General features: G+C 36.4%; 1 pseudogene; it reads left to right on the plus strand.

The window, feature by feature from the left end:
- The window catches only part of LOC120876090, a 41,896-nt pseudogene extending 25,010 nt beyond the window's left edge, over positions 1–16,886 (plus strand).
- The last annotated feature ends 10,849 nt before the right edge of the window (positions 16,887–27,735 follow it).

Raw genomic sequence — 27,735 nt, forward strand, 5'->3', positions numbered from 1 at the left:
GATACAGAGTAAGTAAAGTTTGTGCATATTGGGATCTAAGATTTTCCAGGCAAGGTGATAGCATAGGGAGTGAGGTACAACAATAAAGAGTTTATAAACTGGATGAAATCTAAATTAGAAAGTAGGAAAAAAAAATGAAGACATGAATAGTTGAAAAATGGAACAGCTGTAATTGTTGATAAAACAGATATTTTTGCTTTGATTGTACTGGTTTAAAGGAGCAGAAAGAGTATATTTGGTTAAAAGACTTACATGTGTGAAGTTGGTATTTCATATATGATGTGGTTAGCAAGGACAATGTCTAGGACATGTGAGGTAAATAAAGTGGAATTAATAAATAGATTGCTGGAAGTGCAGATGCTGAAAACCTAGGAGGCCAGGGATCTGGACAGATCATCACTGTAAATTTAGACCTTGTCATGAATAATTCCAAAAATACTGGCATGAGAGAAGGTGGTAAACTAGGTGAAAGAATGAGAATTCAAGCATGAAGAGGAATGAGAAATGTTAATAGATGTCAGCATCAAAGAGAACTAGGAGATAGTAAAGTCTAATGGCACCACTTGAAAGGAGCTTTGGTTTTTGATACATAACAAATGGTCTGGTGGGTAAAATGAAATACAAAGGAACTCCACAATTTGGTAGGTGCTCAATATGCTACAGGATATCAGTGGAGAAATAACTCCAGAAAGAATGAAGGGATGGAGCAAAAGCAAAAAAAAAAAAAAAAAAAGTACTCAGTTGTGGGTGTGATTGGAGATAGAAGCAAGGTCAGATGCTATAAAGAGCAATATTGCATAGGAACCTGGAATATTAGGTCCATGAATCAAGGCAAATTGGAAGTGGTCAAACAGGAGATGGCAAGAGTGAACGTCGACATTCTAGGAATCAGTGAATGAAAATAGATTGCTTGGGTGAATTTAACTCAGATGACCATTATATCTACTACTGTGGGCAGGAATCCCTCAGAAGAAATGGAGTAGCCATCATGGTCAACAAAAGATTCGAAATGCAGTACTTGGATGCAGTCTCAAAAACGACAGAATGATCTCTGTTCCTTTCCAAGGAAAACAATTCAATATCATGGTGATCCAAGCCTATGCCCCAGCCAGTAACACTGAAGAAGCTGAAGTTGAATGGTTCTATTAAGACCTACAAGATCTTTTAGAACTAACACCAAAAAAAGATGTCCTTTTCATTATAGGGGACTGGAATGCAAAAATAGGAAGTCAAGAAACACCTGGGGTAACAGGCAAATTTGGCCTTGGAATAAGGAATGAAGCAGGGCAAAAGCTAATAGAGTTTTGCCAAGAGAACACACTGGTCATAGAAAACACTCTCTTTCAACAACACAAGAGAAGACTCTACACATAGACATCATCAGATGGTCAACACCGAAATCCCAAAGAAAGGAATTGCGAAAGAATGGTCAAATTACTGCACAATTTCACTCATCTCACACGCTAGTAAAGTAATGCTAAAAATTCTCCAACCCAGGCTTCAGCAATACATGAACCGTGAACTTCCAGATATTCAAGCTGGTTTTAGAAAAGGCAGAGGAACCAGAGATCAAATTGCCAAGATCCGCTGGATCATCAAAAAAGCAAGAGAGTTCCAGAAATACATCTACTTCTGCTTTATTGACTATGCCAAAGCCTTTGACTGTGTGGATCAGAAGAAACTGTGGACAATTCTTAAAGAGATGGGAATACCAGACCACCTGACCTGCCTCTTGAGAAATGTATATTCAGGTCAAGAAGCAATCATGGAACAACAGACTGGTTCCAAATAGGAAAAGGTGTATGCCAAGGCTGTATATCGTCACCCTGCTTATTTAACATATATGCAGAGTACATCATGAGAAACACTGGGCTGGAAGAAGCACAAGCTGGAATCAAGACTGCTGGGAGAAATATCCATAACCTCAGATATGCAGATGATACCACCCTTATGGCAGAAAGTGAAGTGGAACTAAAAAGCCTCTTGATGAGAGTGAAAGAGGAGAGTGAAAAAGTTGGCTTAAAGCTCAACATTCAGAACACTAAGACCATGGCATCTGGTCCCATCACTTCATGGGAAATAGATGGGGAAACAGTAGAAAGAGTGTCAGACTTTATTTTTTTGGGATCCAAAATCGCTGCAGATGGTGATTGCAGCCATGAAATTAAAAAACGCTTACTCCTTTGGAGGAAAGTTATGATCAACCTAGATAGCATATTAAAGAGCAGAGACATTACTTAGCCAACAAAGGTCAAGGCTATGGTTTTTCCAGTGGTCATGTATGGATGTGAGAGTTGGACTGCAAAGAAAGCTGAGCACTGAAGAATTGATGGTTTTACATTGTGGTGTTGGAGAAGACTCTTGTGAGTCTCTTGGACTCCAAGGAGATCCAATCAGTCAACCCTAAAGGAGACCAGTCCTGTGTGTTCATTGGAAGGACTGATGCTGAGGCTGAAACTCCAATACTTTGGCCACCTAACGAGTGGCCACCTAAGAGTTGACTCATTGGAAACGACCCTGATGCTGGGAAGGATTGGGGACAGGAGGAGAAGGAGACAACAGAGGATGAGATTGTTAGATGGCATCACCAACTCGATGCACCTGAGTATGAGTGAACTCCGGGAGTTGGTGATGGACAGGGAGGCCTGGAGTGCTGTGATTCATGGGTTCACAAAGAGTCGAAGATGACTGAGCAACTGAAATGAAGTAAACTGAACTGATACCACTTTGGGCTTCCCAGGTAGCTCAACGGTTAAAAAAAAAAAAAAAATCCACTTGCAATGCAGGAGACTGGAGTTTAATCCCTGGGTCAGCAAGATCCCCTGGAGGAGGAAGTGACAACCCATTCCAATATTCCTGCCAGGAAAATCTCATGGACAGAGGAGCCAGGAAGACTACTGTCCATAAGGTTGCAGAGAGTCAAACAACTGAAGTGACTTAGCAGGTACCGTCTTCAGGCCTTACAGTACATGGAGTATTGAAAGAAAAACAATGACAGCTTCCACTTTGAGGGCTGCATTGGCTGTCATATCTTCAACAAAATAAGATGACAGAGTTTGAAGTGGGGTAGGGATGAGAGCTACTGATAGTGGAAGGTGATGCAAAGGGAACAAAGATTTGAATGTAGGGAAAGAAGGAAAATTGGGTCCCTTCAGGGAATTGATAGAGCTGAATAGGGATGAGTTTCAGTGGTGACGGGTTTGTGGAATGTTTTTTACTGGTGACAAGAACTGCACAGTTATAATATAATTTTCTTGATTATTCTATAGAGAAACTGAATCATCACTTCAAATTAAGGCTTCCCTCATATGCTCTTCTTTTGATTAATATTAGCATAGTATAAGATTAAGTATGAAAACATTTAGCTACTTACAAAATAAAGTTGATGAAATTGAAATACTTTTAATTTCCTTTAGCATAATTTAATATATTTAAGCAAATAGAAACAAATTATTAAATCCTAATACTGTCTACTCTATGTTTGAACACAGTAATTTATAGAATTAAATTATTTATTAAGCTACTGAGATACTGGATGCTTGGGGCTGGTGCACTGAGACGACCCAGAAGGATGGTACAGGGAGGGAGGAGGGAGGGGGATTTAGGAAGGGGAACACGTGTATACCTGTGGTGGATTCATGTTGATGTATGGTAAAACCAATACAATATTGTTAAATAATTAACCTCCAATTAAAATAAATGAATTTATATTTTAAAAAAGGAAAAGAAAAAAAGTTTTTATTTTATTTTGATAGACCACTTAACATGATCTCTAGTTCACTTCAGTTCAGTTGCTCAGTAGTGTCCAACTCTTTGCAACCCCATCGACTACAGCACAGCAGGCTTCCCCGTTCATCACTAACTCCTGAAGTTTATTCAAACTCATGTCCGTTGAGTCAGTGACGCCATCCAACCATCTCATCCTCTGTCGTCCCCTTCTCCCACCGTCAATCTTCCCCAGCATCAGAGTCTTTTCCAATGAGTAATTTCTTCGCATCAGGTGGCCAAAGTACTGGAGTTTCAGCTTCAACATCATTCCTTCCAATGAATATTCAGGACTGATTTCCTTTAAGATGGACTGGTTGGCTTTCCTTGCAGTCCAAGGGATCTCAAGAGTCTTCTTCAACACCGTGGTTCAAAAGCATCAATTCTTCAGTGCTCAGCTTTCTTTATAGTCCAACTTTCACATCCATGCATGACTACTGGAAAAAACCATAGCTTTGCCTAGACGGACATTTGTAGGCAAAGTAACGTCTCTGCTTTTCAATATACTGTCGAGATTGGTCACAACTTTTTCTTCCAAGGAGCAAGCAGCTTTTAATTTCATGGCTGCAGCCACAATCTGCAGTGATTTTGGAGCCCCATAAATTAAAGTCTGTCACTGTTTCCCCATCTATTTCCCATGAAGTGATGGGACCAGATGCCATGTTTTGGTTTTCTGAACGTTGAGCTTTAAGCCAACTTTTTCACTCTCCTTTTTCGTTGTCATTAAAAGGTTCTTTAGGTCTCCTCTATATGCCATAAGTGTGGTGTCATCTGCATATCTGAGGTTATTGATATTTCTCCTGGCAATCTTGATTCCTGCTTGTGTTTTATCCAGCCCAGCATTTATCATGATTTACTGTGCATATAAGTTAAATAAGCAGGGTGACAATATACAGCCTTGACGTAATCCTTTCCTGATTTGGAACCAGTCTGTTGTTCCATGTCCAGTTCTAACTCTTTTCCTGAACTGCATACAGATTTTTCAAGAGGCAGGTCAGCTGGTCTAGTATTCCCATCTTTTTAAGAATTTTCCAGAATTTCTTGTGGTCCACACACTCAAAGGCTTTGGCATAGTCAATAACTCAGAAGTAGATGTTTTTCTTGAACTCTTTTGCTTTTTCACTGATCCAATGCATGTTGGCAATTTGATCTCTGGTTCTTCTGCTTTTTCTAAAATTAGCTTGAACATCTGTAATTTCAAAGTTCACATACTGTTGAAGCCTGGCTTGGATAATTTTGAGCATTACTTTACTAGTGTGTGAGATGAGTGCAATTCTGCAGCAGTTTGAGCATTCTTTGGCATTTCCATTATCTCTATGCTCTTAACAAACTTTTAGTCATACAGTCAGTGTCGTCAGGGCTTCCCAAGTGACACTAGTGGTAATGAACCTGCCTGCCAATGCAGGAAATGCGACAGACACAGGTTCAATCCCTGGGTCAGGAAGATCTCCTGGAAGATCGCATGGAAACCTATTCCAATATTCTTGCTTGAACAATCCCATGGACAGAGGAGCCTGGCAGGGTACAGTCCAGGGAGTTGTGAAGAGTCAAACAGGACTGAAAAGACTTAGCATGCACACATGCACAGGATTGTTAACTGTGGACACAATATTGCACAGCAGATCTCTAGAACTTATTCATCTTGCATAAATGAAATGTATACACTTTGAACATCTCCCCATGTCACTGTCCACATGCCCTGATAGCCACCATTCTAAACTGTGCTTCTTTGAATTGACTATTTTAGATAGCTTATAAAAATATAATCATGCAACATTTGCTTTACTGTAACTGACATTTCACTTAGCATAATGTCTTTCAGGTAGTTACATGTAGCTATGTATGGCAAGAATTCCCTCTAAAGTCTTTAAATTTAATATTTGGAAATGCCTTAAGAGGTTTTCAATTTCTCCAAAATAACATGGTTTTCAATGGACATTAATCTTAAAGTCAGATAAGCTGAGAATGAACTACATGTTCTTCCATCTAATAATGATAGGCTCTTTTGAAGATCACTAAACTAGTTCTTCATTAATAAAATGAGAAATATATAATTATTAGGATTAAATGAATCATGTAGAATCCCTGGTCCTATTTGGTGAATAAGATGTTGGTCCCTCTAAATATCCTGGAAATTAAAAATGTAGTACCTACTTAGGGTAGTATAAAGAGATTAGATGTTAAGATTATTTAAAGGGAGGACCAAGATTATATTATTGACTTCAGTCTCCACTTGATTCTGACTAGATAGACAGATGTTTTCATTTAGAAAACATTATGTATTCAGTGTCTACTTAATAAACTTAAATGTCTCGGTTAGTGAAAATAAAACAATGACCAGGAGAAAATATTATTCTCCTAACAATATGTAAGGAATTTCTCTTAGGGAAAGATGATCTTATCCACTTTGATTAGAAAATTCCTATATAAGCCTGCTTGAGTTAGAAGCTCACCTGTATTGGATTCACCTGCCTTAGATATAAGAGATTGGCAGAGGAAGGAGTGTTTACTAATTCTTTCCGAGTCCAAAGAAAAAAGGAGATTGAGACTACTTTAATTGTAGTCAAAGGCTTGAACTTGGTAAATTGTGATCTTTCTCTTGCCCCTTAAAACTCTCCAAGAAAGTTACAAATTCATAAAAAATAGATGTAAGAAGCCCTCCTTCCTTTTTCTTTGAATAAAGTAGGGTAAGATGAGTATGTGGCCAAGGAGAGTCAGTGCCTCTTTTTTTCTAGAGTAGAGAGAGGGACTTGAGGAGAGAAGTTACCAAAGATCTAAAGTATTAGGAGGGAGGCTCTAAAATATATTTGCCAAAATCTTAAAGGTCAGAGACTCCCTCTTTTAAGAGGGATGGCAGTACTACCCTAAATCTCAATTTCTGCCTCTAAACAGAGAGCTTTTTGAAATACTGCACTGTACTTCCTTCTGTTCAACTGTCTTTTGGAGGACTCTCATAGTTGTTCTTTTTTACTTCAGTTAGTGATTATAAACAGTGAATTTCCCCTAGGCATACTCTCTCCACTACAGCAGTAATTGACATGTGCAACCAGTCTTTGGGGACTCATTGAGGCTCTGAATTCCTTTAAAAGTGTTCTTATAGCAACACAGAGTCTTAGAACCCCTCCTAATTCACTTGTACAGATCACTTGCCTCTGGGAGTAGCTATTATTCAATATTTTTTTTAATCATAAAATCTTCTTTTAAATTTCTTCTTATAAACTACATAAAGGAATAAACAAAGCTACATTCTGATTAAGTTCATAAAATACTAGGGAGCTGATATTGAATAAAAATAACATACATGTTATGCTTTACTGCCAAGAACTGTGTTCATATGCTTTATCTTATTTTGCAACAATCCTGTTAGTCACACATGTGCTTTTATCTTTATTTTACAAGTGAAAAGACAGATTCAAAATGCAATGGGCTTGCCCAATATTACTACTGAGGACTGAGTGGAAATAAGACTCATCCAGGAAACTGTTGCCAAAGCTAAGGTTCTGGAGACAATGAAATGAGTTCTCTCTATGTGCACACAAATGCCATGTATAAACTGCAATGGTCATTTCTGTCAGTCAGATTCAGTCACCTCTTGTCTTACTTTTAATTGTTTGATAAGTATTTAAGTAGAGTAATAATGTTTAAGCATGAAATGATGCCTATTTTTTTCTTATGGCCAGTGTCCCTTTTGACATTTTTAGAGTAATTTTAGGTTTAAAGCCATGTAATGATCTTGTCCTAGGTTGCACAGTTGAGAAAGATAAAGAGGAAGAGGTAAACTAATGACAGATTCTAAAATAAATTTTAAGGGTAGGTTCTTGACTTTTGGTTATTTTGAGCAGCAATAAATTTGCAAAGGAAAATTTGGCTATAAACCAAATAGTGCTCGATTTATAGACAAAAATTCTAGAGTAAAGCAGAATATGAATATAGATACAGGAGTTCAAAAAGAATAGCAATGTCCAGCCTCCATTTGACCAAATGTGTTTTTTTTTTTTTTTTTTTTTTTTTTTTTTACTTCCATTAGGGTGTAGAAAATCAATATTGACAATTTTGTTAAGAACATATTTTTATTTTTTTAATTTGTATTAGGTATGAGTTATTTGAAGTCACTCTAGTAAGGTGTAAACCATCTCTGAATACCTAGTTGTAAAAACTGAATATGAAATATTAAGTCATGTTCACTGTGTTCATCACTTCATGTCCATTAACTCAAGACTCACAGTAATATAAGATAGATAGCATTATTGTCTGAAGTTTAAAATAAGAATAACTGGCAATATTAATATTTCATGTCCAGAGTTGGACATTACTGAAGTGACTTAGCACACCAGGACACATACAGAAATATAAATGGAAAGAGAGGAAGTATAATTTTCATATCTATGTTATTTTATTTTCTTAGGAGCTGTGAGATGGACCTATGTAGTTTACATAGCTGTAGTTCATTTGTTTTTATTGCTAGATAGTGTTTCTTGTATAAACATCACACACTTTATTCATTTGTGGTATTATTGATAGGTAATATCTTCATTCTTTTTAAGTTTTTCATTATTATTATTACTGTAAACGTGCACACATTTTTTAAGAATAAACCTAGGAGTTAATATAACTTTTTAATGTTGGTCATTGTGCTCAGTGTTTAGTGGTATATGTTTGGGGTTTAAATTTTTATTTTTCTAATTATTATTAAAGTTGAGCACTTTTTCATAGGACAGTTGGAAATCTTCTTATAAAATGTCTTTTCAAGTTATTTGGACACTTTTTTGGACATGTTTCTTATTTTTAATAATAAATTATATAATCTAATTCAAGTACTTTGCTTGATATTTTTTTTAAAGTAAATATTCCCAAACAGTTCAGAAACACCTTGCTAATGTTTAGCAAATATTTTGCTATGCTGTTAAATTAAAATTGCTCCTATTGGGCTAAAATTTAGATTATATAAACTCTAATGAGTTTAGAGAGAATTGCATCTTTTTAATATTGAGTCATCCAACAAATAAATAAATCACAATAAGTTTATGAATTAATTTTAATCTTTCAACTATGAGTGTATGTCATGTTACTCTTTGTTGACGCTTAGATATTGATAAAAATCTTGGAAGTGGCCACACTAAATCACTAGAATTGCTTGATTGACAAAGGCATAGTCTGATTTTTAGTCATACAGAAATTCAGTAATTCAGTCTTTACTATGTTCTTATTTTTTAAATTAATATAGCTTTTGTTATTTAAAATAATCTCTATCAGCCAAAAATCTGATATATGTTGTATTTAAGTATGTTGTCTCTATGACTTTAAAACTAATGTGATCCTTGCAAATAATTTTGGCTCTTCATTCAGTAACTTAACCCATGATATATTTTCTTTATTTCCCAAATGGAAAAGCAATTTTCTCACTAAAAATAACTTAACCTTTTTAAAATTTTATACTTAATAAGTGTTATTATATGATAGTTTATATTTCTTTGGTACATAATTTAAAGTTTAAAAGTTAGCAACAAAAGTACAAATGTTATCTGAAATTAAATGACGTGGAACAGGATTTGAAATATTTTTTAAAAATTGTATTTTATTTTACAAGAAAGATATTCATCTTGGAGTTGCTTTGCAAATATTGGCCATACTTATAAAAATGAAATTCCCATAACTTTTGATAGGCTTTAGATAAAAGAACTCTATATTATTTCAGTTGAGCAGTTACATATTACACACTGAGCAAAACACTATCAGATACTGTGAAGGAGCTAGAGAGGTAAAACGTAAAGGTCTGCTGTAATAGGCTTTTACTGAGATGACAAGAAATTAGATAATTAAGAAAAGCTAATAAGGAGTCTTCTTTATGTGATATAAATTACTTGTAATTTTTCAGTCTGCTTTTTCTTTCATCATTTGCTATTTAGATGAAATGGCAACTGGTATCACTTATTACCATATAGTTGTATCATATTCTTCTCCAGAACTATATTCTAAATCAAAAAAATTATAAAGGAAGCATCTGTCACTATTAACAAATGTTTCATTTCTAATAATGACATCTTAAAAATCTAAATAGTTAATGAATCCTTAATTAACAATAATTTGTATTGCTTTCATATGGTTTAGAAGTCCATTTGGAAATACTATATAGATGGAATTAGATCTTTTAAAAAACTAATGACTCTCTCTCTAATTATAAATCTTAGAAATGATCCTAAGGATGTCATAAAATATGTGATCAAATATTTATGCTAAGTAATAATCATGACAATGAAATTTATTTTAGTAAATACTGTCAATGCTCTGTATGTAGATTATATATCAACACACTCTTGATTCGTCTATTATCTAGAAAATCCAACCAATACTAGAATATTGTGCAATTTTTAAGTTGATGATCTCAAAGATAACTTATATATGAAATGTTTATGATATAATTTTGAGTGTAAAAACCATGAAAAAGTGCATATACATTACTGTATTGCAGTTTGTGTGTTAGTGGGATGTGTGCATGTGTGCTTGTATGCTTGCTTCTGTGTGATACGAGAGACACAGAGAGAAAGCTGTCAAAAATTAAGTATAGTCTACTTACTCCTTTGGGGTTTATTAAGATGTGCCACTTGGATTCAGTACCCACAATATCAGCTCACTCTTGCAGGAAAGAAAAACTAAAATGGCAAGATAAAACAATCAGTGATAAACTTGGTTGATGACAGCAATGACAGACAATTGGCTTTATTTTCTTGGTTGAACATCCTGTGATGGACAGAAGAAAGAATAAGGACATTAGATCAGCTTAAATCAGTCTTTTCTCTAGTTTGTTTGACAGGGAGGCACAGGTTTCTTGTGGGTTAACTGAGCACCTCAGAAAGTGTTTGAATAAGACTAGACTTTTTGCCTTAACTCAGAGACCTCAGTAGCAAAAGTTATGGAGTGTGGCCCAAGGAGAAAAGGAAGTCAAATAAATCACCCATGTCAGAGAAATATGATATTCAGAAGACACTTGTATGACCCTCTGAAGGATTAGATGTTCTTTTAACATGTCTGTATTCATTTATGATCCTTTCTTTAATTTCTGACCCAAGAAGAGGTTCATGGTTCACCTTTGTAACTCTCCTCCAGCAGTCATGGAATCCATACATTTTCTCAGGAAGTCCTACTAATTTTGCAATGAATGGTATATTTAGAAACCAATATTAAGATGGAGGGATTCTAGATATCTTAGTTTTTTAAGGCTACTATACTAAAAATAAGGAAGATCCCATGGAGGAGGAAATTGTAACCCACTCTAGTATTCCTGCCTGGAACCTGGTGGACTATATATCATGGGGTAGCAAAGAATTGGACACAACTGAACTTGCACTCACACATAACAACAATAGCAAAAATATGATAGACTGGCTGGTTTAAAAAAAGAGAAATTTTTTCTCACAGTTCTGGATCCTGGGAAGTACAAGATTAAGGTGCCTACCTAATATGTGTCTGGTAAGGATATGCTTCAAGGTTCATAGATGGCCAACTTCTCACTGTAATCTCACATGGTGGCTCCCAGAGACCTATGTTAATGGGCATTAATCTTATTCATTAGGATGCCACCCTTATGAGCTAGTTACCTCCTAAAGCATGAGTCCCCAAACCCTGAGCCACAGACTGGTAGCTGTCCATGGCCTGTTAAGAACTGGTTGTACAGCAGGAGGTGAGTAGCCAGTGGGTGAGTTAAGCTTCATCTGTATTTACAGCTGTTTCACATCACTTGTCTGAGCTCTGCCTCCTATCACATCAGTGGTGATATTAGATTCTCATAGGATTGTGAACTTCCCTATGAGCTGCACTTGAGAGGAATCTAGGTTGTGAAATTCTTATGAAAATCATTCTGAAGCCATTCCCCTCTTCCCCTAGGCTTTAGTCGGTGGACAACTGTCTTCCAAAAAGTTTGTTTCTGGTGCCAAAGATGTTGGGGATCACTGTCCTAAAGTTTTCACTTCCAGATTCCATTGTACTGTGATTAGGTTTCAGCACAAAAATTTGGGGGTAGACAAGCAGTCTACAGTACTAAGTATGCTGGTTTGTTATAATTATGTCTTAGTGTTTTCAACAGACAAAGCTAGGGATTGTATCTCTATAGATGATAAAGTATAATACATATTTAATATATACCATGCATATGATAATTTTGACATTGAGTTTCTCAGGTGGTGCTAGTGGTAAACAACCTCCCTGCCAGTGCAGGAGATCTAAGAGATGTGAGCTTAATTCCTGGGTCAGGAAGATCCCCTGGAGGAGTGCATGGCAACCCACTCCAGTACTCTTGCCTGGAGAACCCCATGGACAAAGGAGCCTGACGTACTACAGTCTATGTGGTGGCAAAGAGTTGGACATGATTAGCAAAAACACATAAGGTATATAATTTGGAATTTGAGGTTTTACTATAAATTCATAATTTATAGATTTATATTGAAATCTCAAATTCCATCCCAATACCAAAAGGCTTTCCCTTGTAATTTTCCCATTACACTTTTGTATCTCTTTCTCCCTTATTTGCTTCCTTGGTGGCTCAGATGTTAAAGAATTTGCCTGCAAGGCAGGAAACACAGGTTTGATCCCTAGGTTGAGAAGATCCTCTGAAGAAGGGAATGGATGCCCACTCTAGTGTTCTTGCCTGGAGAATCCCATGGACAGAGAAGCCTGGTGGGCAATAGTTCATAGGGTGGCAAAGAGATGGACACAACTAACACTTTTCTCCCACGTTTAGAATTCTGGCTGTCAGCTCTACCAGTGTATTTACTCATTTACTCAGCACTACAACATATACAAAAGTTATGAAATTGATAAATACATACATTTACAATTTTTGAAACTATTAAGTAATGTTCAAATTTCATTGCAGCTCTTTCAAACTTTTATGAGCAGTGTATGTATTTACTTGGATTATTGAAAATTATTTGATTAGCTATACTTTTTCCTTCTCAGGTATTTGTTATTAGTTTGGTACAGGCACAACTTGGAGACATTGCAGATTCAGTTCCAGACTACTGCAACAAATGAAAGTTGCAATAAAGCAAGTCACACACATTTTTTGGTTTCCCAGTGTATAAAAAAGTTGTTTATACACCAATCCATTAAATATGAAATAACAATATATGTTAAAAAGAATGTACATAATTAAAAATCTTATTGTTAAAAATTCTGACTAACATCTGAGTCTTCAAGAAGTCAAAATATTTTGTTGGAGGGAAAGTCTTGTCTTGATGTTGATGACTGCTATCTGATCAGAGTGGTGTTGCTGAAGTTGGGGTGGTTCTGGCAATTTCTTAAAATTAGACTGAAAGTTGTCACAGTGATTGATCCTTCCTTTTATGGAGGATTTTTCTGTAATATGCAATGCTGTTTGATAGCATTTTATCCATAGTGGAATTTCTTTTAGAATTGGAGTAATCTCTTCAAACTCTGTCACTTTTTAACAATTAAATGCATGTAGTATTCTCAATCCTGTTGTCATTTCAACGATCTTCACAGAATCTTCACCAGCAGTAGTTTTCATCTCAAGAACTCACTTTATTTCCTCATGCATATGAAGCAAATTCTTCTCCCTTCAATTTCTTATGAAATTGTGCAACTCACACACCTTTTGGATTTATTTCTTATCCCACTTCTCTTGCTATTTCCACTGAATGTGCAGTTACTTTCTCCACTGAAGTTCTGAACCCCTCCAAATCATCAAGATTGGAATCAACTTCTTCAAAGCTCATTTTAATATTTATATTTGACTGCTTCCTCTGAATCACAAATGCTCTTAAGGGGATCTAAGATGGTGAATCCTTACCATTTAATTTAATTTTTTCAGATATACTAGACAAATCACTATATCTGTGGCAGCTATAGCCTTATGAAATGTAACCCTTGAAATTAAAACTGAAATGTGATCTTACTTCTTGATCTGAGTTACAAATGAATTTATGTCAGTGGGCATGAAAGGAACATTAATGTTATTGCACATCTCCATCAGAATTCTTGGTTTACTAGGTACACTGTCAATAAGCAGTATTACTTTGAAAGGATTTTTTTTTTTTATTATAGTAATTCTTCACAGTAGGCTTAAACTATTCAGTAAGATATATTGTGAACAGACGTGTTGTAATCCAGGCTTTGCTTTTCCATTTGGAGAGCATAGGAGAATAAATCTAGCATAATTCTTAAGGGTCCCAAGATTTTCTAGATGGCAAAAGAGCATCAGCTTCAACTTTAAGTCACCAATTACATTAGACCCTAAAAAGAGTGTCACTCTGTTCTGTGAAATGTTTAAGCCAGGAATTGACTTCTCTTTACTAGCTATGAACATCTTAGATGGCATCCTCTTCCAATATAAATCTGCTTTGTCTGCACTAAAAATCTGCTGTTTAGTATAGCACCTTCATTTATTATTTTGTCTAGATCTTCTGTATAACTTGCTGCAGTTCTACATCAGCACTTGCTGCTTCACATTGCACAAGATATTATGGAAATATCTTTTTTCCTTAAACTTCATAAATAAACATCTGCTAGCTTCAAACTTTTCTTATGTACCTTCCTCACATCTCTCAGCCTTCATAGAATTGAAGAAAGTTAGTGCCTTGCTCTGGATTCACGTTTGGCTTAAGGAAATGTTGTGATGGGTTTGATCCTACATCCAAACCACTAAAATGTCTCCATTTCAACAATCCATTTTCTTGTCTTATCATTCACATGTGTACACTGGGGTAGCACTTTTAATTTTACTCAAGAATTCTTCTTTTGTATTCACACCTTGGCTAATTGTTAGGCACAAGATGCCTACCTAGGCCTATCTCAACTTTTTTCAATCCTTTCTCACTAAGCTTAATCAAGTCTGCTTTTGTAGCACTTTTTCACCTTCTTCATCCAATTCCCCTTCCCTCACCCTCTGTCTCTGGTAATGAAAAATCTGATCTCTTTTTCCATAAGTTTGTTTGTATGCCTTGTTGTTTGTTTTGAAGTATAATTGACATACCATGCTGTATTAGTTCTTATTATACAACATGAAGATCTGAGCTGCACCGGAGAACGTGGAGCTTATTGAAGCAATTTGGATTTAAGAAGACTTCTCAAAGTGGAAAGCTGAAGAATGACTGAGTCAGCATCACTGATTCTACTCCCTTGGGTATCACTGATAGAGAAGCTTAGCAGAGCACCTCGTATTTTCTTGTTGGATCAAAGAGAAAGGTTCTCAACCATGCCTGAAATAGAAACAAATCACAGAGACTCTGAATTGTTTCCCCACCCTCTGATGTTCAAGGAATTACAGAACTTGATAGAACAACTTTTAAAAAGACAGGCATCATCCCAGAGGTTAAAGAGAGGAAAGAAATACTCAATAAACTGTTGTGATGCCTTGAAAGGGCAACACTGCAGCACCCAGGCCTAAAACATGTGATTGAAGATCCAGAAGATGAAAAAGTTAGATTATTTCTGTTGGATCCCTATAAAATGTTTACCACTGATGCCTTTGAGGAAGAACTCAGTATTTTAAAGCAGCTTAATGTCAATCCACAGATATTGAAATATAATTAGGAGCTAGCTTATGAAAACTTTAAGTCAGAAGAAATCTTGAGAGCTGTGCTTCCTGAAGGTCAAGATGTGACCTCAGGATTTAGCAGAGTTGGGCACACTGCCCACCTGAAACTTTGAGTTCATCAACTACCTTCAGTTCAGTTCAGTTCAGTTGCTCAGTCGTGTCTGACTCTTTGAGACCCCATGAATCGCATTATGCCAGGCCTCCCTGTCCATCACCAACTCCTGGAGTTCACTCAGACTCACGTCCATCGTGTTAGTGATGCGATCCAGCCATCTCATCCTGGGTCGTCCCCTTCTCCTCCTGCCCCCAAAACCTCCCAGCATCAGAGTCTTTTCCAATGAGTCAACTCTTTGCATGAGGTGGCAAAAGTACTGGAGTACTGGAGCTTTAGCATCATTCCTTCCAAAGAAATCCCAGGGCTGATCTTCAGAATGGGTTGGTTGGACCTCCTTGCAGTCCAAGGGACTCTCAAGAGTCTTCTCCAACACCACAGTTCAAAAGCATCAATTCTTTGGCGCTCAGCCTTCTTCACAGTCCAACTCTCACATCCACACATGACCACAGGAAAAACCATAGCCTTGACTAGACAGACCTTAGTCGGCAAAGTAATGTCTCTGCTTTTGAATATGCTATCTAGGTTGGTCATAACTTTTCTTCCAAGGAGTAAGCATCTTTCAACTACCTTACAAGCATTTAATTGGCCAAGTTATGATTGGCAAAAATCCAAGAATCACATCGGCAGTAAACAAAATCAATAATATTGATATTCCTGAAATTTCCAAATGGAAATACCTGGAGAGGAGAATACGGTGACCAAGGTTTGAAAAAACAATAACACCTATGAATTTGATTTTTCAAAATCTACTGGAATCCTTATGTTTCAACAGAACACAATCATATCACAGAACTTCTCAAACCTGGAGATGTCCTATTGATGATGGGACTGGGGGCTTGGCCATTCCAGCAGCAAAGAAACACTGCACTGCGTTTGCTAGTGATGCCAATCCTGAATCTTATAAATGGCTACTGTGCAACTGTAAATCAGATAAAGTGGACCAAAAGGTAAAAGTCGGATGGGAAAGATTTCCTGCAAGGACCAGTCAGAGAAGAGTTAATACAGCAGCTGAAGCCACTGTCAAAAGGAAGAAAACACTCTGTGTACATTGTCATGAATTTGACAGCAAAGGCTATTGAGTTTCTCACCGCTTTCAAAGCACTCTTAGATAGCAGCCATGTGACAGCAAGATCCTTCCCACCGTGCACTGTTACAGCTTTAGCTAATCCAGCTAAGGATGTTCAGCAACGAACTGCAACTGTGTTAGGCATCTCCTAGGAAGCATGCGGTTCAGTTCACTTAGTAAAAATTGTGGCCCCTAATAAGGAAACGTTATACGTCACTTCTTGGATTCCTGCTGCTATACTTTACAAGAACCAGACTGTAAATCAGGACAGTCATGAAGATTCACCTCTTAAATGCCAGAGGACAGATAAAGAATTTTAAGAAGAAAAAGCACAAATTATTTCAGTTTCTTAATTGGAAATAGTTTCTCCATCTCCCCACTAGACCTTTGTGATAATGAACTATTGAACACTTTTATTTTACCCTTGCTGGATTCCCACACATACAGCATGGTGTTATTTTCTATGCATTGTCTAAATGATCACCAACATAAGCCTAGATATGTTATATTACCACAAAGATATTATTACTTCATTCTTGACTATATTCTCCACTCTATTGTTTTATACTTGTGACTCATTTGTTTTGCAGTGGAAATCGATACCTCTTAACGTCCCTTGCTTATTTTTTTCCTCTCTCCCACCAAGCACCATGAAAACCACATGTTTTTTCTCTGCATCTATGACTGTTTCTGTTTTGTTATGTCTCTTCAGTATTTTGTCATTTAGATTGCACACTCATTTCCTCAGTTCAGTTCAGTTCAGTCGCTCAGTCATGTTCGACTCTTTGTGACCCCATGAACAGCAGCACGCCAGGCCTCCCTGTCCATCACCAACTCCCAGAGTCCACCCACACTCATGTCCATTGAGTCGATGATGCCATCCAACCATCTCATCCTCTGTGGTCCCCTTCTCCTCCTGCCCTCAATCTTTCCCAACATCAGGGTCTTTTCAAGTGAGTCAGCTCTCTGCATCCGGTGGCCAAAGTATTGGAGCTTCAGCTTCAACATCAGTCCTTCCAATGAACACCCGACTGATCTCCTTTAGGATGGACTGGTTGGATCTCCTTGCAGTCCAAAGGAGTCTCAAGAGTCTTCTCCAATGTCACAATTCATTTCCTACTTTAGCTAAATACCTAAGAGGGTGATTGCTGGACTATATGGTAAGAGTATGCTTCATTTTGTGCCTGAGCTCTTTGTGACCCCATGAGCTGTGTAGCCCACAAGACTCCTCAGTCCATGAAATTTTCCAGGCAAGAATACTGGAGTGGGTTGCCATTTCCTCCTCCAGGGGATCTTCTCAACCCAGGGATTGAACCCGAGTCTCTTGCATTGGCAGGTGAATTCTTTATCACTCTGCCACCTGGGAAGCGCATGTCTAGTTTTGTAAGAAAATTCTAAAATATTCAGAAGTGGATGTACCATTTTTGTATTCCTACCAGCAATGGATGAAAATTTCTATTCTTCTTCACATTGCTTTCTTACTTAGCAATATATTCACAGAATTACCCCATATCAGCTTTTAGCAATTAGTTTTCTTATCTATTTTAACAGGTTCATAATAGTTTACTGTATGTATGTACCATAGTTTATGTGTATTTAGCCAAACTAGTGCTTGTGTGCTGGAGAAGGCAATAGCACCCCACTCCAGTACTCTTGGTTGGAAAATCCCATGGACAGGAGAGCCTGGTGGGCTGCAGTCCATGGGGTCGCTAAGAGTTGGACACGACTGAGCAACTTCACTTTCACGTTTCACTTTCATGCATTGGAGAAGGAAATGGCAACCCACTCCAGTGTTCTTGCCTGGAGAATCCCAGGGACGGCGGAGCCTGGTGGGCTGCCGTCTATGGGGTTGCACGGAGTCAGACACGACTGAAGCGACTTAGCAGCAGCAGCAGCAGCAGTGCTTGTGTGCATTGTGTGCTTCTGTGAGTCCTGCATGGCTGCTTCCAAAGTGGGACTTCCCTGATGGCTCAAACTGTAAAAGATCTACCTGCAATGCAGGGGGCCTGTGTTTGATTCCTGTCTAAACCTAAAGCCAGGAAGTAGATCGTAGAGACATTTATTTGTATATAGGATGAACCTGTTCACACACTCAAAGGCCACTTCAATCATGAAGTCATTCTAAGGATGTTTGCATATTTCCACTGGGTCTGACTCTATATTGCATCCTCTCCTATTGGAATATCTATAAGATTTGATACTATTCCTTATTTGATTTCAGTTCTTATTGGCCCTTTTTACTCTAAGTAACATAATATTTTGTGTATGATTGAACATTGATGTTTCTGTAGATAATTCTGTTTCACTGAAATTATGTTGTTATTTTTCCTTTATATTTGTTGTTGGCAGAACCTTTGGTCCTTGTATTGATCTATAGTGTTTAGCTTATGGCAAACAATTGGTTAGACTGCTCTGATTTGCACAACTTGCATTATTTCTGCAATTTGGAGCCCTTAGCATTAGGGCACTCCTTTCCTTCCTTAAATTTTCTCTGTTTCTCTCTTTTTGCTAAGCAAATCATAGATAATCTCTATAATTTTAACCAGAAAGTTTTTAAATTATATTTGAGTGTTATCTGTTATCTTACAGAGTTTCCTTGGTTGCTTAGATGGTAAAGAATCTGCTCACCATGAGGGAGACCTGGGTTCAGTCCCTGGGTTGGGAAGATCCCCTGGAGAAGGAAATGGCAATCCACTCCAGTATTCTTGCCTGGAGAATTCCATGGACAGAGGAAGCTGGTGGGTTACCTTACATAAGAATTATTTTTGTACACTTTAGAAAGTGAGTTTAAGGTAGCATAAATCCTTCTCTTTTTATTTTGTATCTGAACAAGTCTATTAGTTACTCAGTCATGTCCAACTCTTCGCAATCCCATGGACTATAGCCCACCAGGCTCCTCTGTTTGGTTTATCTTATTTTTGCTGCCTTTTCATGTATTGGACTAAAGGAATCACTGTGCAAAATAGCCACTTCTTTGAATTTAAATAATATTGGAAATACTAAATATTGTTATTTTTACTTATAGTATATTGGACAGAATGGGATACCAAAATATATGAAGTCATCTTTTCTTCCTGTCTTTTTACTTTTGCAGAAGATATTAAGATGAGGTGGCAAGAATACACAGAAGAACTACACAAAAAAGATCTTCAAAACCCAGATAATCACAGTGGCGTGGTCACTCAACTAGAGCCAGACATCCTGGAATGCAAAGTCAAGTGGGCCACAGGAAGCATCACTATAAACAAAGCTAGTGGAGGTGATGGAATTCCAGTTGAGCTATTTCAAATCCTAAAAGATGATGCTGTGAAAGTGCTGCACTCAATATGTCAGCAAATTTGGAAAAGTCATCAGTAGCCACAGGACTGAAAAAGGTCAGTTTTCATTCCAATCCCAAAGAAAGGCAATGCCAAAGAATGCTCAAACTACCACACAATTGCACTCATCTCATACACTAATAAACTAATACTCAAAGCTCTCCAAGGCAGGCTTCAACAGTACATGAACTATGAAATTCCAGATGTTCAAGTTGTATTTAGAAAAGGCAGAGGAACCAGAGATCAAATTGCCAACATCTTTTGGATCATTGAAAAAGCAAGTGAGTTCCAGAAAAAAAATCAACTTCTGCTTTATTTCCCAGATTGGGAAAGAAGTATGTCAGGGCTGTATATTGTCACCCTGCTTATTTAACTTCTATGCTGAGTACATCATGAGAAACACTGGACTGGATGAAGCACAAGCTGGAATCAAGATTGTTGGGAGAAATATCAGTAACCTCACATATGCAGATGACACCACCCTAATGGCAAAAAGCAAAGAGGAACTAAAGAGCCTCTTGATGAAAATGAAAGAGGAGAGTGAAAAAGTTGGCTTAAAACTCTACATTCAGAAAATTAAGATCATGGCATCCAGTCCCATCACTTCATGGCAAATAGATGGGGAAAAAATGCAAACAGTGACAAACCCTAATTTGGGTGGCTCCAAAATCACTGCAGATGATGGGTGCAGCTATAAAATTAAGACACTTGCTCCTTGGGATAAAAGTTATGACCAACATAGACAGCATATTAAAAAGCAAAGACATTATTTTGCCAACAAAGGTTCGTCTACTCCAAGCTATGATTTTTCTCATATTCATGTATGGATGTGAGAATTGGACTATAAAGAAAGCTGAGCACTGAAAAATTGATGCTTTTGAACTGTGGTATTGGAGAAGACTCTGGAGAGTCCCTTGGACTGCAAGAAGATCCAACCAGTTCATCTTAAAGGAAATCAATGCTGAATATTCATTGGAAGGATTGATGCTGAAGCTGAAACTCCAAAACTTTGGCCACCTGATGTGAAGAACTGACTCATTTGAAAAGACCCTGATACTGGGAAAGATTGAAGGTGGGAGGAGAAGGGGACAACAGAAGATGAGATGATTGGATTGAATCACTGTTTCAATGGACATGAGTTTGGGTAAACTCTGGCAGTTGGTGATGGACAGGGAGGCCTGGCGTGCTGCAGTCCATGGGATCGCAAAGAGTCGGACACAACTGAGTAACTGAACTGAATTGAACTGAACTGATGTGTTCTTTAAGTGTTTATTCTTCAAAATATATACCGTTTACAAGATACTGTGTAAGATGCCTCTATTAGGTAATTCTTATATATATTTTGAACATCCATGTTAGAGTCATATTTTCAACATTGAATGAAATAAATTTGTGCATTCTGTTTTTTAGATAGATTTGAATTTACAATATAACAAATCATAGCTTAATATCTATCTCAATGAATTTATAGACTTTGAAAGTATAACAGAATTTTTATTTGACATTATAATGTAGAAGAGCACATGAATTATTTGCCTGTTTGTTTTTTTTTTTTATACATACCTCTCATAAGAGGTGGAAATTTTACTTCAGTGGAAATTTACTGTATGATGAAAATGTATTCCCTCTGATCAAGTACAGAGAATCAAGCCCAAGGCGGCTTGCTTCAATTTTCATTTATTTTCCTTATATTGTCATTCATAGAAGAAAAGAAAAAAAAAAAAAACATAAGCAAAGGACCATTAAGTAAAAACACATTTCATTGAAAATATGTGCTTGTAATGTATTATCTGATCTACGACTTGAAATTCTGCATATTATTACATGACTAGGCTCCAAAATCTCAATAAGTAACTTTTCCACTAAATGCATGCAGAAATATAAAGCCTTTAAAGAAAATAGAGGATACTACACTGAGTCAGAAAAAATATTTCAGTGAAGATTGAATATTCTCCTTCTGACCAGGACAGTAAGGTAATTTTTGCCAAAACACTATCAGTTTTCTCTCAAGGAACATTAAATTGTCAAAACTTTACCACCAAAAATGAATTCATTACTTCACACACTTATTTATCACAAGACATGCATTTAGCACCCAGGATATACAGAACTCCAAGTTAATTGATGGAATGAGTGTATACCAGGTCCCTCTTGTTCTCTTGTTAAAAACAATATGGGAAAGTTTCTATCAATCTCTTGTACCTACAGTATATTATCCTGATACAGTGGGGTAATGATGGTAGTAGAAGATTATAGTTTTCAGCAGTGATAGAACTATCATAAAATTCCTCTGAAATTGTGTAAGATAAAACAGTCGTGTACAATGGCATATTGAACTTTGGATATGTAACCAGATTGAATTGTAGTTTAACACCTCAATCTTTATATTACTGTGTACCCTTGAACCATTGATATACTTCTCTCAGCTCTAACTTCTTTGTATGTAGTGTCAAATAAGCACATTTCTACTCCAAAACAACTTAGACAATGAAGATTAGAGATTCTGACATTCCTTTTGATTCAGTTCTGGTGACAGTGCTATCACATATTCATAGTAGTTATCATCACTAATCTCAGCCACCTCATTTTTCTCTCTTCACACTGACATACTCCACACATTTCCTACTTGATTAAAGACCGTTTTATTTTTATAATATGAATTCATAACTCATCACACACATATATATTTATATATACCTGTATGTATATTTATGTTAAATCAGGGGACTGCAACCTCTGAGATCTAATCCCTGATAATGTGAGGTGGAATTGATGAAATAATAATAGAAGTAAAGTGCACAATAAATGCAATGTGCTTGAGTTACCCGAACATCATCCCCCTACTCTGATTCACAGAAAAATTATCTTCCACAAAACCTGGTGCCAAAATGTTTGGGGATTGCTGTGTTAAATCATCAGTTAAGACACATTGCCACCTACATCTGAAAACATCTCACATTTTACATGTAGTTTTCAATATTACAGTATTTGTATCTATAACCTCTCATCATTTAAAATTTAAACCAGTAAAATTTCCATGGACCAAAATAACTAGGTCAAACATAATTATGTTTATGTACCTAATTATCCAACTAAAGATTTCAAAAATATAATTTAATCTTCAAAATGACTCCCACCATCAAATCACCATCATGGTCCACTGACACAATTCAAGTAACAATCTAAAATTCTAATTATTTTACATTTTTCACAATATTTTCAAAATCATTCTTAATTTTGAGATATTTAATTATTATTTTTAGTCAGTTTGTGAATATTCCTATATAATTTTAATTTGCATAAATCAAACACAGTGCTGTGTGCTTAGATGCTCACTTGTGTCCGATTCTTTGAGATCCTTCAGATTATAGTCCATCAGGCTCCTCTGTGAAAGGGATTTTTCAGACAAGAATACTAGAGTGGGTTGCCATTTCAAACACTCTATAGGCTATCCAACACTATAGATACATATCTGACAATATTTCTTGCTTACCTTCAGTGTGCTGTATATGATGCTGAATTATAGACTGTCTTAGTAGAGATTATGTAGCAAGAGTTAGTGCATCAAGTCAAACTCTGAACCATTTATATTCTAATATCCTTTAGTCTAAATAATATGATGATTATCATCCCGGGACAAGAGAGAATAGCATAGAGATTCTTACACATTCGGAAACTGCATCTTGGAACCATGAAAGTATATAGAACTCAATTTATGTCATATATATATTGCCTTCTATATCTTTTTAGTGTCTAATTTCAAACAAAATTCTATGAACATGTTAATGGTCAGTCAATTCTACAATATTTGTGATGAAAAATAACAGCTTCTCTGCTTCACCTTTTTTTATATATATATATAACATCATTCTCATCAGAACAAACCAAACTTTAATCTCTTTCAAGTAATCGTTTTAGAATTTATATGCATGCCTCTAAGAAACATGTAGTGTTGGAGAAAACTCTTGAGAGTCCCTTGCACTGCAGGAGATCTAAACAGTCCATTCTGAAGGAAATCAGCCCTGGGATTTCTTTGGAAAGAATGATGCCAAAGCTGAAATTCCAGTACTTTGGCCACCTCATGCGAAGAGTTGACTCATTGGAAAAGACTCTGATGCTGGGAGGGATTGGGGGCATGAGGAGAAGGGAACGACAGAGGATGAGATGGCTAGATGGCATCAGTGACTCAATGGATGTGAGTCTGAGTGAACTCCAGGAGTTGGTGATGAACAAGGAGGCCTGGCATACTGCAATTCATGGGGTCACAGAGTCAGACACGACTGAGAGACTGGAGTGAACTGAACTGAAGAAACATGTTAATGTTGCCTCTCTAGAGTTTTAGTTTAAGGCATGAAAGCATGAACTAATCACTTCTGGTATAGAACATGGGTATTTTGTTATCCTTCCACAGGCACATTCCTCTCCCAACCTCAATAATCAACTTACATATTCTTCTCATTCACCTCTTCTTGAAACTTGGTCATGTTGTAATTTTGGTGAGAACACCATTCATTGTTTACTTTGATATGATGTTCCAAATCTTAGTCAAATATGAACTATTTTTTTAAAATCATAAATAACTTTCCTTCTTACACATCTCTTTGTTTTCCTGGAAGTCAGTCATTTGTGTGATTTTTGCTACCTTTATATTACATGCAATTTTCATTAAAAAAAAAAAAAACCCTCTTGCCAGTTATCTAAATATCCTCTGGAAGTTTAGACATAGCACAGAAGTCCACTAGTTAATATCCCCAAGAGAGTATTTTCCAGAGCCCATTTTCCTACACTGATCAAATTAGGCTGCTTTCTCCATCTGTTGTACCATGGCTCCTCCTTTGCTATAATCTAACAATTCCTCTACCTATCTTGATTTTTGCATCTTTTGTTTCTGTGTCATATGTATTTTTTTTCACTTGTTGATAGAGTACAATCCTCCAAAAGCTATCTTTATTTTCTTTCAAAATCTGGTGTGTAGTATCAATACTTTTGGTCAGAAGTAGAATTCCAAGCTGTAAATCCTTTCCTCAGAATTTTGAAGGAAGTGTCCCATAAAATTTCTTTTCCAGTCTTGCCATGAAAATGAAGTCATTCTTGGTACTGAGTTATATGTAGGTTTGTTGTATGTCCCCATTTGCCTGAGACAGTCTTCTTCTATGTCTGTTTTTACAATGTAATTATTAATAGTACCCCCATTTGATGTTAAAAAGGTTATGGTTCATAAAATAAGTTTTATAGTTTTTATATGTATATTAGCACTTACACTGATCTGCAAAATCAATCTCATTTTATCTTTGTCCTGTATTTTCGACAGTTTTGTGATGATACAGTCTGTTTTCATTCATTGTCAGTGTTGTCTTTCCCTCTTAAGAAATGTTCTTACTTCCAATATTCTGGGAGATGGGTCATAGAGGATCCTGCTGTGATTTATGTCAGAGAGTGTTTTGCCTATGTTCTCCTCTAGGAGTTTTACAGTTTCTGGTCTTACGTTTAGATGTTTAATCCATTTTGAGTTTATTTTTGTGTATGGTGTTAGAAAGTGTTCTAGTTTCATTCTTTTACAAGTGGTTGACCAGCTTTCCCAGCACCACTTGTTAAAGAGATTGTCTTTTCTCGATTGTATATTCTTGCCTCCTTTGTAACAGATAAGGTGTCCATAGGTGCGTGGATTTATCTCCGGGCTTTCTATTTTGTTCCATTGATCTATATTTCTGTCTTTGTGCCAGTACCTTGATGACTGTGGCTTTGTAGCAGGGCCTGAAGTCAGGCAGGCTTATTCTTCCAGTTCCACCACCCAGAATATTGGAAATAAAAGAAAAAAATAAACAAATGGGACCTAATTAAAATTAAAAGCTTCTTCACAACAGAGGAAACTATAAGCAAGGTGAAAAGACAGCTTTCAGAATGGGAGAAAATAATAGCAAATGAAGCAACTGACAAACAACTAATCTCAGAAATATACAAGCAACACCTGGAGCTCAATTCCAGAAAAATAAATGACCCAATCAAAAAATGGGCCGAAGAACTAAATGGACATTTCTCCAAAGAAGACATACAGATGGCTAACAAACACATGAAAAGATGCTCAACATCACTCACTATCAAAAAATGCAAATCAAAACCAAAATGAGGTACCATTTCACACCAGTCAGAATGGCTGCAATCCAAAAGTCTACGAGCAATAATTGCTGGAGAGGGTGTGGAGAAAAGGGAACCCTCTTACACTGTTGGTGAGAATGCAAACTAGTACAGCCACTATGGAGAACAGTATGGAGATTCCTTAAAAAACTGGAAATAGAACTGCCTTATGACCCAGCAATCCCACTGCTGGGCATATACACTGAGGAAACCAGAATTGAAAGAGACACGTGTACCCCAATGTTCATCGCAGCACTGTTTATAACAGCCAGGACATAGAAGCAACCTAGGTGTCCATCAGCAGATGAATGGATAAGAAAGCAGTGGTACATATATACAATGGAGTATTATTCAGTCATTAAAAAGAATACATTTGAATCAGTTCTAATGAGCTGGATGAAACTGGAGCCGATTATACAGAGTGAAGTAAGCCAGAAAGTAAAACACAAATATAGTATACTAATGCATATATATGGAATTTAGAAAGATGGTAATGATAAACCTGTATGCGAGACAGCAAAAGAGACACAGATGTATAGAAGAGTCTTTTGGACTCTGGGAGAGGGAGAAGGTGGGATGATTTGGGAGAATGGCATTGAAATATGTGTAATATCATATATGAAGTGAATCACCAGTCCAGGTTCAATGCAGGATGTGTGGGGCTGGTGCACTGGGATGACCCAGAGGGATGGTACGGGGAGGCAGGTTGGAGGGGGATTCAGGATGGGGAGCAAATGTATACCTGTGATGGATTCATGTTGATGTATGGCAAAACCAATACAATATAGTAAAGTAATTAGCCTCCAATTAAAATAAATAGATTTAAATTTAAAAAAGAAATGTTCTTACATATTTCACGGATATTTTTTTCTCTAGATTTTATTTTCTATTTATGAAATTCTCTTATTCTTAAAAGGATTTGTCTTCTAATTTTTCTGCTTTCTCTTTAACTTTTGTTTTTTGTTTTATTTTCTGGGAGGTAACTCCAACTTCATTTTCAGTCTTTTCCTGAGTCCTCTCTTCATCACGTTTTTTAATGTTCAAGAGCAAAGAACCCTTATTTCTGTTTCCTTAATACAAATACTTTACTTGTTCAATGGTTGCAATAACTTCTTTATTTCACTGACTTGATCCTTAATTTAAAATTTTTGAGGATACTTTTAACCTTTCATAATTGGCTTCCTGAAAGTTCCACATTTTTCTGTTTTTTTTTTTTTAATAATATCTTTTAATGTAAAAGGTTTTTCTTGTTTTTCAGTCACTAACCTTTTATTGATTCCCTGAATTCATTATTGAAGGCTAAAAACTTATTACAAGTTCTAATTGTTTGCAGGTAACATATAGACTGGGACCTTTCTGACAGGGTGATATTCCTGGCCCTTAACTTTACAAAATTCCAATGCCAGTTTTTCATTATGTTATTACAAGACATTGAGTATAGCTCCCTATGCTATATTGTTCATTCCTCCAGTTTGCCTATTATATATATATAGTAGTATGTATATATTAATCCTAAACTCTTAATTTATCTTCCTCCCCTCTTTGTAAATTTGTTTTCTATGTCTGTGAGTCTATGTATGCTTTGTAAAAAAGTTCCTTTGTTTTTTCTCCAGTTTGTAGCATCTGTTTACTGTGGGATATTTTCTTTCTTTCTTTCTTTTTTTACTTTACAATATTGTATACATTCTACAAATAAGTAATGTATATTTATTTTTTTTTGTGACCTAGTTCATTTAATGTGATAATCTCTAGGTCCATCCATGTTGTTGAAAGTGGCATTATTTCT

Source organism: Oryx dammah, unplaced genomic scaffold, assembly GCF_014754425.2.
Source record: "Oryx dammah isolate SB20612 unplaced genomic scaffold, SCBI_Odam_1.1 HiC_scaffold_17, whole genome shotgun sequence".
Taxonomy (NCBI): domain Eukaryota; kingdom Metazoa; phylum Chordata; class Mammalia; order Artiodactyla; family Bovidae; genus Oryx; species Oryx dammah.